We start from the raw sequence: 12,852 nt of genomic DNA, 5'->3' as shown, positions 1-12,852 counted from the left end.
GGGTGCAAATTGGAGGGTGAGGGATAAGAGCAGGGAAGAATCCAGTGGGAAAGTTGATGCGACACACAGAGAGTAAGGGTGCAAATTGGAGGGTGAGGGATAAGAGCAGGGAAGAATCCAGTGGGAAAGTTGATGTGACACACAGAGAGTAAGGGTGCAAATTGGAGGGTGAGGGATAAGAGCAGGGAAGAATCCAGTGGGAAAGTTGATGTGACACACAGAGAGTAAGGGTGCAAATTGGAGGGTGAGGGATAAGAGCAGGGAAGAATCCAGTGGGAAAGTTGATGTGACACACAGAGAATAAGGGTGCAAATTGGAGGGTGAGGGATAAGAGCAGGGAAGAATCCAGTGGGAAAGCTGATGCGACACACAGAGAGTAAGGGTGCAAATTGGAGGGGGAGGGGTAAGAGCAGGGAAGAATCCAGTGGGAAAGTTGATGCGACACACAGAGAGTAAGGGTGCAAATTGGAGGGTGAGGGATAAGAGCAGGGGAGAATCCAGTGGGAAAGTTGATGCGACACACAGAGAGTAAGCGTGCAAATTGGAGGGGGAGGGGTAAGAGCAGGGAAGAATCCAGTGGGAAAGTTGATGTGACACACAGAGAGTAAGGGTGCAAATTGTAGGGTGAGGGGTAAGAGCAGGGAAGAAAATGTGCAGGGGGCAGAGAGTAGTCACTGGGGTGACATTTCATGAACATACAGACAAAGAAACTGTGCTTGAGCCAACCAAGCCAGAATGAACTAAAATATCCTTTTGCACTGAAAGGTAAATTTAAAAACTCACAAGCATGGGAGCCAAGGAAGATAGGACATTGTTTTATCAAAAGATTCAGACACTCTTCTCCTGTTTCTACAATAAACAGAATGGGGCAGTTTCCCATTATTGGGTCTCGTTACAATAAGACCCAATGAATGTGAAAGTTCTAAATTTATGTGAGATGTCTGAAATTACTGCAGTGGGAAATACTGCCGAAGCACTTCTAAGTTCACAAATAGATCTTCCTCTTGGAGTTTTCACAGCCAGCTCTTTGAAACTTGGCCACCTTTCCCATAATATTCCATGAATATCCAGTCATCAAGAAATGTATTTTGGCTGGGACTTTTTCCAGCTCCCTGGGGTCGGATCAAATTAATTTAGGTGAGAATTTCTTTATGTGAATTCCACACTGGAATAATTCCTATATATTCCATTCCTAACTCATTTTCCTTCCTTAGTTCCCAGTGGAACCAGAAAGAGAAATTAATGAGGTCAGGAATAACAATGGGGTAACAGGCTGTAAATTGTTTTGTCTAGGTTTCTTTTTCATTATTTTTCTTTAAACAATTGCCAAGACTGGAATCAAAGATAAATAGAAGGCACAACAGTTTTGCTCTGGTTTTGTGTCATTCAGATTTTTAAAGTTTTTTTTTCTTTTTTACAAATACAAATTAAACTTGAACAAACTCTACTTCAAAAAGCAGCTAACAGGGCTTCCCTGGTGGCGCAGTGGTTGAGAGTCTGCCTGCTGATGCAGGGGATACAGGTTCGTGCCCCAGTCCAGGAGGATCCCACATGCCACGGAGCGGCTGGGCCCGTGAGCCATGGCCGCTGAGCCTGTGCATCGGGAGCCTGTGCTCCGCAACGGGATAGGCCACAACAGTGAGAGGCCCATGTACCGCAAAAACAAAAACAAAAAAAAAGAATCTAACAGTTCAAGAAAAGCTTATCAGTTGCATTCTAGACATTTAAAACCTATCTCACAATTTAAATTTCAGTGGTAAGAACAGTAGGTTTTGGAACTGTTTTGTGATCACGTACCCAAAGAAAAGCTCCACTAACACTCCTTTTATTCAGTTTTTAAACATACCATAGAGAATCTAAACTGTCAATTTTTCCGACAGCAAATTTTCCACACCAGAAGGTAGTCATGACTCTCAAAAGAGACAATTTGGGTTTTTCCTGCCTTCAAAATATTTATCAAATCCTGTTAATTCTCACAGGCTTTTGAAACATGTAGAAAATAAGTAAGAAATATTCCGGGTTTCCCTGGTGGCGCAGCAGTTAAGAATCCACCTGCCAATGCAGGGGACACGGGTTTGAGCCCTGGTCTGGGAAGATCCCACATGCTGCAGAGCAGCTAGGCCTGGGGGCTACAACTACTGAGCCTGCGCTCTAGGGCCCGCAAGCCACAGCTACTGAGCCCATGCACCACAACTAGTGAAGCCTGCACGCCTAGAGCCCATGCTCCACAACAAGAGAATCCACCGCAATGAGAAGCCCGTCAACACAACTAGAGAAAGCCCACACGCAGCAACGAAGACCCAACACAGCCAAAAATAAATAAATAAATAAAATTAAAAAAAAAAAGAAATATCCCAATGAATGAAACATACCAAATGTCAGTAATAAGCAAGACACAGTCCTTTGGGGAAACTGTTAAAAAAAAAAAAATCCAGTCTGTATATGCAAATAAAGCAAGGAAATGCAGTCTTTTCTTTTTTCCCTTCTTCTTTAAAAATCCATTTTTCCTAAAATATCATTCCACAAAATTGGAAGTGAAGGACTAAAATGGGGGGGGGGAAGGAGTACACACCATTAACACAAAAAGTAAAATTGTACAAACTTAAGCAGTTTATGATAGACTAGGATCAGATTCCAAGATACCAAAAGTTGGCTGAAGAAATTCACCATTCTGTGGGAGCTAGGGTTTGTACTGCTGCCTGAAGATCGGTGTAGAGCAATTCACTGCCTCGGAGCACTGCCCCTTCCCACTCCAAATCCTGGTTTTTGCACCATGCCTCCGCGGGGGGGCGCCTCTCATCCCACCACCCAACCCGCCTTGAGGGCCTCCAGGTCCCTGCAGGTGGTTATCTCGGCGGTCCCCTTCCCGGGCGGCTCGAGTCTTCTTTTCTTCCACATTCAGGCAGGCCTCACCTCTGAACATGATGGGCCTGTTGCGAAGCACCTTCTGAACAGGCTCAGAATCATCAAACACAACGAACCCAAAATTGGGTAATTTCCCACCACTGTTAATATGCAGCTCCACCACATTCCCATAATTTTGAAAAAAATCTTTAAGGTCTACTCCACCTCATGAGGCAGGTTGCCAATAAAGAGCTGGTGGCCGTCAGGGTGTCTCACGATTCTTCGGGGTTCAACATCACCTGCTCACCAGCCTCACAGACTGCTCTAGGTTCCCTCTGGGGAGGAACATTTATTCGCTGTTCTCGCATCCTTTGATCCCTCTGAGGCCTCTGCAGTGGAATCTGAGATTCAGGCTTAGACTCTGGACGAGACTGTGAAGCTGGTAGTTTAACAACATGAGGTGGTATCCCAGTAACTGGAACAGCTCCACTGGGAGGAAGGTTCTTGCTGGTCACAGATGCCCAAGAAAAGGTTCTCAAGTCCTCCTGCACTGTCTGGGCTATGTCTGCAGGCGCTGGAGAAGAACTCTTCTGAGCATCCTTAGGAGTAGTTTCTTCCAATACACTCAGACATTTCCTCTTGGACCACAGACGCAGGTTCTTGCTCCGGTTCTGGTTCAGGATCAGGCTCTGGTTCAGCAACACGTCCTTCTAAATGTCCTTCTAAGTCATTGCTGACAGTGTGATCATAGAAAGTTCCAGAATCATCAGGTACCACCTCAGGGGTCTGCTGTCTTTCTTCAGGTTCCTCTGCTTCTTCTTCAGATTCTTCCTGAGGCTCAGTGACAAAGCCACCAAAGACCTCATCTTGGTATCTGAAGATATCATTGTGAACATAAAACTTATTTGCAGCAGAGCCCTCAGGAGCAAGAACAAAGGTCTCATGAATGTCCTCAAAGCCTGGTTGTTATTAGAGAGCAAGCCCATCACCTGGACCACCACACCGTCATTCAGAGTGGCATGAGTGTCGACATGACGGATCTTAGTGCGGCAATTCGTGAAGTTTTGTGACATCAATTTCCTATGGATTTCTTTCTGTCCATAGACCGCATCTGCTGGCTTTCCATTTGAATCCAATCCCCCATGGACATAAGAAGAGTTCTTTCCATAAAATTTGTGTAGCATGTCTGTGGCCTGGTTCAGCAGTGTGTAATACTGTCTCACAAATTCCCACCTGACCAGCAGGGGACTAGGCTTCTCCATAACCACAGCTTTGGTCAATTCAACCTGCATGGCTGAGCGGGAGAGGAACGAGCTCTGCTCCACACACGGCAAAAAGCAAAAAACCCCTCACTCAACTGCATCAGCACCAGTTGCAAAATTTAAAGCTATATCAGCTGGAGAATTGAACCAGGGACCTTAGAAAAGAAAGAGGTATGCTCCTGGCATCCAGTTGTGAAGATCGGAGGGGACCAGCCCCAGAGAAACCTGTATTACTGCTCATCAGGGCATTATGCCTATAAATCTAATAACTGTCTATTGGTCTGTGACAAGGGAAATGGGAACTCTGTCCACAAAATCAGAAAAGGGGTAACGTAGTCTGGTGAGGGGAACACTGAGGTTTTGTGGGACAAAAGGTCATGGGCAATCCAGCTAAGGTTTTGTATCCAGGTTTATAGTAGTCTATTTGAAAGCCATATATGAATACATTTTCTCATGAAAACAGGGGACTTGTAACTTTTCAAATTGCAAAATCACTTCTGATAATTTAACTAGCCACGCCTTAAGTCAGGGTCTATAGAAGTACAATGGTTAATTTTATGTGTCAACTTGAATGGGCCATGGGGGACCCAGACATTTGGAAAAACATTATTCTGGATATTTCCATAAAGGAGTTTTTGGATCAGTTTAAAATTTAATTTGATAAGGTTGAATAAAGCAGATTATTCTCTGTAATGTGGGTGAGCCTCATCCAATCAGTTGAAGGCCTGAATAGAACTGGAGGCTGACTCTCCCCCAAATAAGAGGAAATTCTTCCTGTTTGGCTGCCTTGAGCTGGGACATCAGATTTTTCCTGCCTTCAGGTTCAAACTGAAACATTGACTTCATGGGTCTCAAGCCTGCCAGGTTTTGGCCTGGGACCACAGCTTTAGCTCTCCATCACACCCGATCCTGCCTCTCAAGCTGGCCAATGGCAGCCTCCATGATCATATGAGCCAATTTTTCATAATAAATCAATCTTTCTCTCTCTTCCTCTCTCTCTCTCTCGATATATATATATATGTATTTCAAACTGTAAAATCAAAATAAAATTATATATAATACATAATTATATCATATAAATATAATCTATAATATAAATATATTATAATATAATTATATATTAATATAGCATAATATATAATATCGATATATAAAGCATATAAAGTATAATATAATTATATAATATAAATATAATATGATATATAACATATATAATAATATACAAAAATATATAAGATATATAAAATATATAGTCTGACACCCAGGCCTGTGCCCCCCCATTCCCCCATGCACTTCTGAGAAGTGAGACATCTCATTTTGGAAGAATAAGGGAGATGAGAAAAGGAGAAATCATGTCCTTCAACACTGACAGATGAATTATTTAATCAGAAGCAAGAAACTGTGTAGAAAGTGAGACACCGAGGCAATTTCTGACTCCTCAGGCACACAGAGAAGAGGATGGCAATGCTTTTCAGACCATGACGAAGAATTGTGGTGTCTCATTGTGATTATTTTCCCAAATCAATGGGCGCTGGCTAATTAATACTTCAACAGAAAATTTTGCTCCAGGAACTGTTAACACTTTTAAAGTAAAACAAAGAAACAAGAATTTCTTTTAACATCTTTATTGGAGTATAATTGCTTTACAATGGTGTGTTAGTTTTTGCTGTATAACAAAGTGAGTCAGCTATACATATACATATATCCCCATATCTCCTCCCTCTTGCATCTCCCTCCCACCCTCCTTATCCCACCCCTCTAGGTGATCACAAAGCACCGAGCTGATCTCCCTATGCTATGCGGCTACTTCCCGCTAGCTATCTATTTTACATTTGCTAGTATATATAAGTCCATGCCACTCTCTCACTTCGTCCCAGCTCACCTTTCCCCGTCCCCGTGTCCTCAAGTCCATTCTCTATGTCTGTGTCTTTATTCCTGTCCTGCCCCTAGGTTCTTCAAAGGCATTTTTTTTTTAGATTCCATATATATGTGTTAGCATATGGTATTTGTTTTTCTCTTTCTGACTTGCTTCACTCTGTATGACAGAGTCTAGGTCCATCCACCTCACTACAAATAACTCAATTTCGTTTCTTTTTATGGCTGAGTAATAGTCCATTGTATATATGTGCCACATCAAGAAACAAGAATTCAGTGTTCCTCCATGCTCTACTTTGACTTGATGGAAAAGGTGGCAGGGAGTATGCCAGCGTCTGTGTTTACACAATGGGAAGAAGCAGGAAGTAGCAGTATTATTGTGGTCTTCTTATTCAATGTTCACAGAGTACTGAAGATCATCTAAAAGATAAACACCCAGCTTCTCCCCAATGAGTTTACTGTTTCAAGGTCTAGAGCTGGGGGGCAAAGGAGAGGAAGGAAGTAGAGACCACATACACACGCACACACGAACACACACACACTTGCTCTGGCTTTTCTCAAAGCGGAGGCATTGTTCCTGGGACTCCAGATACTTGTCTGAGGCTGCTGCTAAATGGGCAACAGATTAGCCCCTAATCCCAGAGCCTGGCTCTGACGGAAGCCTCACTCCTCATCCAGGCAGTTGCTGCAACGCCAGGTATCAGTAAGAGGGAAGCGACCTATTAGAGGCATTTACACGCACTCGCCTGAGTCCCTGTTTCCAGTTCTTCGGGGTGTATACCTAGGAGTAGAATTCTGTTGAACTTTTTCTGAGGAAGCCATCTTCAGAATATTTGGAGCCAATTGTGAACTGAATCTAACTAAAGCTCAAACGAAGCCCAGACCCAGCTCAGCTACAGAGTAGATGACTGACACAGCCACTTCACCGCTGGCCCAACAGAAGAAGGGGCATACGCTTTACCGGATAGCATGATGATTTACTTCTGGTATTATTTTTGGTGGTTTTTTGTGGTGTTGTTGTTGTTATTTTGGTTTTCTTTTGGGGGGGTGGGCCGCGCCACGCAGCCTGTGGGATCTTAGTTCCCTGACCAGGGATCGAACCCATGCCCTCAGCAGTGAAAGCGTGGATTCCTAACCACTGGACCGCCAGGGAATTCCCTCGGTGTTGTTTTTGCAGCTGTACTGAGATACGATTTACATACCTTAAAATTCACCCATTGTAAGTGTACAATTCAATAATCTTTATGCTGATAGAGTTGTGCAATCCTCATTACAAACCAGTTTTAGAATATTTTCCTCAATCCCCCAAAATTTCCGCGAGCTCGTTTGCAGTCCAAGCCACTGCCAGCCCCAGGCAACCACAAGTCTGCTTTCCGTCTATGCTTTCCTTTTCTAGGCATTTCACATATATGGAGTCATAGTATAGGTAGATCATAGTTTAGGGAGTCTTTGGATCTGGTGTCCCAAGTGTGTATATTTTTCTACCAGTAGCTCAGATATGCATAAATATGTTACATATCTTTACTTTCTGTGCACCCAGCCCTTGCCCTGTAGGAGTGTAGGGAAATCCACTCTTGAGCATCACTGAGGCCTGGAGTGGAGGCTCTCCTTCCCTGGGGTCATGGAAAAATCCAGGAGGGCTTTTGGCATCCACTGGAGTTAGGGCCACTTATTCCTCAGCCCGTTAAGTTGATCAGTCCATTGATGCTGGTATCCTCACCATCTACCATAAAGCTTCTTCTAAGGAGAGGGCAGGTTGCTCTGTTATTTCCAGCGACAAGCCAGCATTCCAGAATCTGCAGAAGCTGTGAGAACAAGTCCCCAAGGTCCAATAGATGTCTCATATAGCTGTGTCACTCCAAGAGCTGGCCATGTGTCCTGGTGCTGCAGGGGCTGAGGCTTGAGTCCTTGATGCTCAGGAGGCCACCAACCTCCACCCCTTTCCCACTGCCCCAAATGCTGTGAAAGCCCCCCACCCCACCTGGGTTCTCAGCTCTCTCTCTCCAGGACACCTGGCGTAGATGATGATTGGGCTTTCCCAAGAGACAAGAAGAAAGGTTGGTCTTCCAAGAATCTTGCAAATACCCTTGTGATAGGAAACACAAAGGGATTAGCTGTATTCTCCAAACAAAGCGGGTGGGTAGGGAGGGGCACAGAAAGCATGACACAAATGAGTATCTCACTAAATAGCCTACCACACTGCTTTGCATTAACCTACCGCAAAACCACATCAGTGAACAGTGGAAAGCATGTCATAATTTCAGTTTCCTTAGCTGCACTTAGATTCTATCTGCTCATGGAAGTGTGAGACAGGAAGGAGGCACCCCGCTGGACTAGTCAGGCTAAGAAACAGAGTTGGCTCTTTTTATTATTATTATTTTATTTATTTGGGGCTGCGTTGGGTCATCGTTGCGGTGCGCAGGCTTCTCCCCGTGGTGGCTTCTCTTGTTGCGGAGCACAGGCTGGCCTGTGGGCTTCAGTAGTTGTGGCTCGCGGGCTCTAGAGCACGGGCTCAGTAGTCGTGGTGCACTGGCTTGTGGGATCTTCCTGGACCAGGGCTTGAACCTGTGTCCCCTGCATTGGCAGAAGGACTCTTAACCACTGTGCCACCAGGGAAGTCCCCAGAGTTGGTTCTAACACTAGCAGTAAGAAGAGCAACTAACATTGGGCATCAGGCATTGTTCTGAGTGTTTTACATGTATTATCCCTTAATCATCACAGTGACCTTAGGCAGTAAGCTCTGTATTTCCAAATCCTTTATGTAAAGCCTTTGGCGTGAACTCTATTTCAGAACTCAGAATTTTTTGGATTTCAGGAAGGTAATAAGGTGCATGTAATTTACATAATATAACTCCCCAAGAGGGTCTGAAACAGATCTCATACAATCTAATGAAGGTGGCTTCGGTGAAATAATCATATTAAGTGATGTAAATAAAGAATGTAAATAACTTTGCATCAGTTTGGGTCTGGTTCTGCCACCAAAATGAACTGAGAAAGGCTTTGGATTCTCAGACCTTTGGAATTTTGGACCTGTATTAGAGGCCCCATTTTACAGATAAAGAGAATGAGGCACATCAAGATTAGGTAACTTGTCCAAGGTCACACAGCTAAGAAGTGGTGGGAGTGCTCAATGTTTCAGGAGCAAGTGGGTCTGGAGAAAACGACCCTGACCACTTTCTCTACCAGAAGCTCACCCATCCTCAACCTTCTCACTCCACAGCTGGTGGCAGCCTTGTGTATGACGCCTCCCCCCACCCCTAACTATCCCACCCCATCCCATCCCATCCCTGCTCCGAGCTTCTCTAATACTCATTTAAGCTCTCCTTTAACATGGTTTAAAATACCGGAAGTGAGCCCGTAGAGTTGACTCGCCCCAGGCACCCCTAACAAGCCCAGGAGGGACCCTCCAGAATTGGGTCTGGGGCAGGTACTGCCTTGCTAGCCCTCTTTGCCTTGAGCAGGGGGTTAGTCTCTGGGTGGTGTTAAGAGTCGGGCAGAAGAGCTGGCCTGGAGCAGGCGGTCTAAATAGAGGAGTTGAATCCTTCAGGATACCAGGAGAGGGCGCGTCCCCCCTTTCCTATTTCGATTAGGGTTTTTGTTTTTTCGTTTCCGTCTAACCAGCAAGCAGTTTGGGTGAGCTACAACGTGCTTGGTATCCCGCTGATTTGAGCAGCGTCAGCCTCTTCATTCGTAAATCAAGTTTCTTCCCACGTGCGACGCGTCCTTCTTAGTCTTCAGCACAAACCTGCTCCCAGGCTCTCTCTCCCTCACCTCCTGGGACGCCGCCCAAATTTGTTTTATCTTACACGAGTGGCCTGTTACCCGGAGAACCGGCCGCACCGGCTTCGCCGAGACCTGGACCTCGCGATCAGACGCCTTGTGTGTCCTGTGTCTGCGTCCTTGCTTATCCCTCTTCGCGGTGCTTAGGATGCAAACTAGGGCGGCTCTCCCTCCTTCCTCGTCTTGTTTCCTCACTTTTCACGCTGTCTAGTCTGGAGGCAACCACCCTCCTCCGGTCCAGTAGATCAATACTTCTGCCTTCCAGGTACAGTCCAGGTCGATCTAGTAATCCCACCTGCCTGGAGCACCTGAAACCTCCGAGTGTCAACGGCTGGCCTGTTCCCCGGGAGCAAGAGCCCCAGAAGCATCCGGCAGGCTTTGTGTTTTTAATTAAAGGTCTATTTCAAGGGCAAAATCGGGTGGAAAGCCGTGAGTGCTCAATTAACTCTATCTAAATGTAAGGCCTTTAACAGAGGTTGAGGTCTCGTCCCAAGGATGCCTGGGACCGTCGCCCTCTTTCGGTGGGGCGCAGCGGCCCCCGTGGCTCTGGACTTCTACAGGCACCCCCTGCGGCGAAGACCGACACCTCACACTCCATTTAATTAACAGTGTTTTAATTAACGCCGTCCGTCAGGGCAGTCACACTGGCTTAATGCGCAAGCCGCATTAACCCGCGTCCGGGCCTGGACCCTGGGAGAACTGCGGGGCTAGCAGGGAGGCTGTGGGCTGGCCCACGAGACAGGCAGGGCGGAGAGTTGGGGCGGGGCCTGCGGGGGGAGCGGCCTGCCGAGGGGCGGGCGTTGGGCTGGGGCCTGCGGCGGGCGGGGCCCGGGAAATTCCCGGGCGGAGGTGAGGAGGCTGGCGCGACTGTCAGCTGAGCAGCGCTGGGTGGGGTCGCGAGGCCGCGCGTCCGCCAGAGGCTCCCCAGCCCCCGCCGCCGCCGCCCCCGGCCGGTCCCCTGGTCGGCGTCTGCATCCGGGTCCAGAGCCCTCTCCCAGCGGTAACGATGCCGAGGAGGCAGTGACCCCGAGGGAGGCCAGAACCCGGACGGCGGGTGAGCCGGGGCAGGGGGCGGGCAGGGGCTCCCTCTCCGCCCTGGAAGCGGTTCCCGTAGCCGCCTTCCCTGCGACCCGGAGCCAGTAGGGACGTGGGTGGAGAGGGTGGGGCGTCCCCTCGGGTGGGACGGCTGAGCTCGCTGGGAGGGTTTCCGGGCCCTGGCGATCCTGACCTGGTGCGGAAGGGCAGCGGGGGCGTCCAGCCCAAAGCGCCCCTTCCCCCTTTTTTACCCTCCAGGCTGGCCTCAGGTGCCTTCCCCTGTAGGTCATGAAGGTGGTCTGAGGCTGACATCCTTCCGCAGGTTGGGAATGATTGTACAGCCAGTTCCTCATTATAAGGGAAGGGGTTAAGGACACACCTTTGGAAGACGTGCAAACTACTCTAGCTTTACGAGATGGCCCAGGACACTGAAGAACAGGTGACCGCTCTCTAAGGTGGCGGTATTACTGAACAGCTGAAAAGAATCTTCATAAACCGTTGTGTCTAGGAGGGCATGTATGTATGTATGTGTTTGTGTGTGTTTATAGATACATAGAGAATATGAATATGTGATGAGGCCGAGAACCCCAAAGGGATTGTTTCTATCGTGTAAGCTGCAAGCAGTGAGCATCGCTAAGAGAAAATGTAACCCAGGTTCCGTCTAGCCTCCTTCCTCCACCAGGAAGACTGCTGTATGGAAATTATATGCCACAGCACTGCTTAAGGATGAAACGGAAAACCGAAACTTAAAACATCAAAAGCCTGGGATCTGGTTAAGCAAACGCACTGTTAACAGAAGAACCCCTCACCCTTGCTCTTTGCCGGAAGGAGAGAAGAGCTAGGGGGACCTGGCCACCCCGCCCAGGATATGCCCAGTTTGGAGTGGGCTGGGGAGGTCCAGTAGCAGAGGCCAGTCCAGGGACTGCCCCGTAATGCCCTGGGCAAGACTAGTCGAAATGTAGCCTGTCGAGAGGACAGTAATTAGAGTCTTCCGGGTGATTGGCCAGTTCTTCTACTGGGCCAATTTTAGTTTTTCTTTATGTATTGTGTACAACATTATAAAAGTAGTATTTTTTTTTTTTTTTTTGGTAACTGACCTCAAGTTGCATATTATGTTATGGGCTCCAACTAAACTCTCCAGAAAAACAAAAACAAACATTCTTGAAAGGAATTGGTCACTGTTTTACCCTCCCATGGAATCCCCACCCTTAGGTAGGGGCACATGGGTATTCTCTTCTCCAAGCCTCACTTTTTCTGAATTTTATAAAGACTTGGACTGTGTGATATGTTCTTTGGAATCTATGGAATAGTAAATCCAAAGGAAAAGGAAGAAATTAAACTCTGTGTTTTGAAAATAAAATCTGTTTCACTGAGAAAGAAAAAAATTATACTGAAAGTTCTTGTTTTCACTTTGACCTATTATGTGGGTTGAGTAATAGAATATGTGTTATGAAATGACATCCAGATACCTTTGTAGTGATATTTTAAAAGTGGTACTAATTTTCAAAATAAGTTGAGTTCAAGAATCTGGAAATGAGTGCCACTGAACTGTAGAAAAACTCATAATACTAGTATGTCGGGTTTGTGTTTTACAAGTGTATGACTTTACCTCTTACACTATAGCTTCATTTCATTTCAGCAGACATTTCCTGAGAGCCTGCTCTCAGTGTGCCGGTCTGCAGGAAGAATAAAATAGAGACCTTGACTTAGGTTTGATGGGAACATTGACTGGCATGGTGTGATCACAGTACTTTACATAAAAGGACCAAGGGGGTGGAACACACAAAGCGCTGTTGGGTGCTCAGAGGAAAGAACAGGTCATTTTACACAGGACATCTGTTCGAGCTGGCATTGAACTGTCCAGTGGGAGTTTGCCAGGGTAAAAGCAGATCCGGGCATCTCGGGGAAGGGTAGAAAAGCAAAAGAAGGCCAAGAACTGAGAGCTCTTTAATGTGCCTCCGGCATGAGTGGCATTGGTGACAGGAGATGATACTGCTGGGTAAGTGGGGGCCAGTCCCTGAAAGGCCATGTTTGTCTTGCTCGGGAGCTGGAGCTC

The 12,852-nt window shown here is 46.7% G+C and overlaps 1 pseudogene; it reads right to left on the bottom strand.

Moving 5' to 3' along the window:
* Window positions 1-1,454: 1,454 nt before the first annotated feature.
* LOC111177941 (ras GTPase-activating protein-binding protein 1 pseudogene) lies at window positions 1,455-4,303 on the bottom strand (annotated as a pseudogene).
* Between the last annotated feature and the right edge of the window lie 8,549 nt (window positions 4,304-12,852).

This window comes from Delphinapterus leucas, chromosome 2 (genome assembly GCF_059928025.1).
Source record: "Delphinapterus leucas isolate spDelLeu-1000000601 "Yukka" chromosome 2, BTC_Dleu_Yukka2, whole genome shotgun sequence".
NCBI lineage: Eukaryota > Metazoa > Chordata > Mammalia > Artiodactyla > Monodontidae > Delphinapterus > Delphinapterus leucas.
Note: the sequence above shows the minus strand (reverse complement) of the source record. Positions and strands in the feature narration are given on the sequence as shown.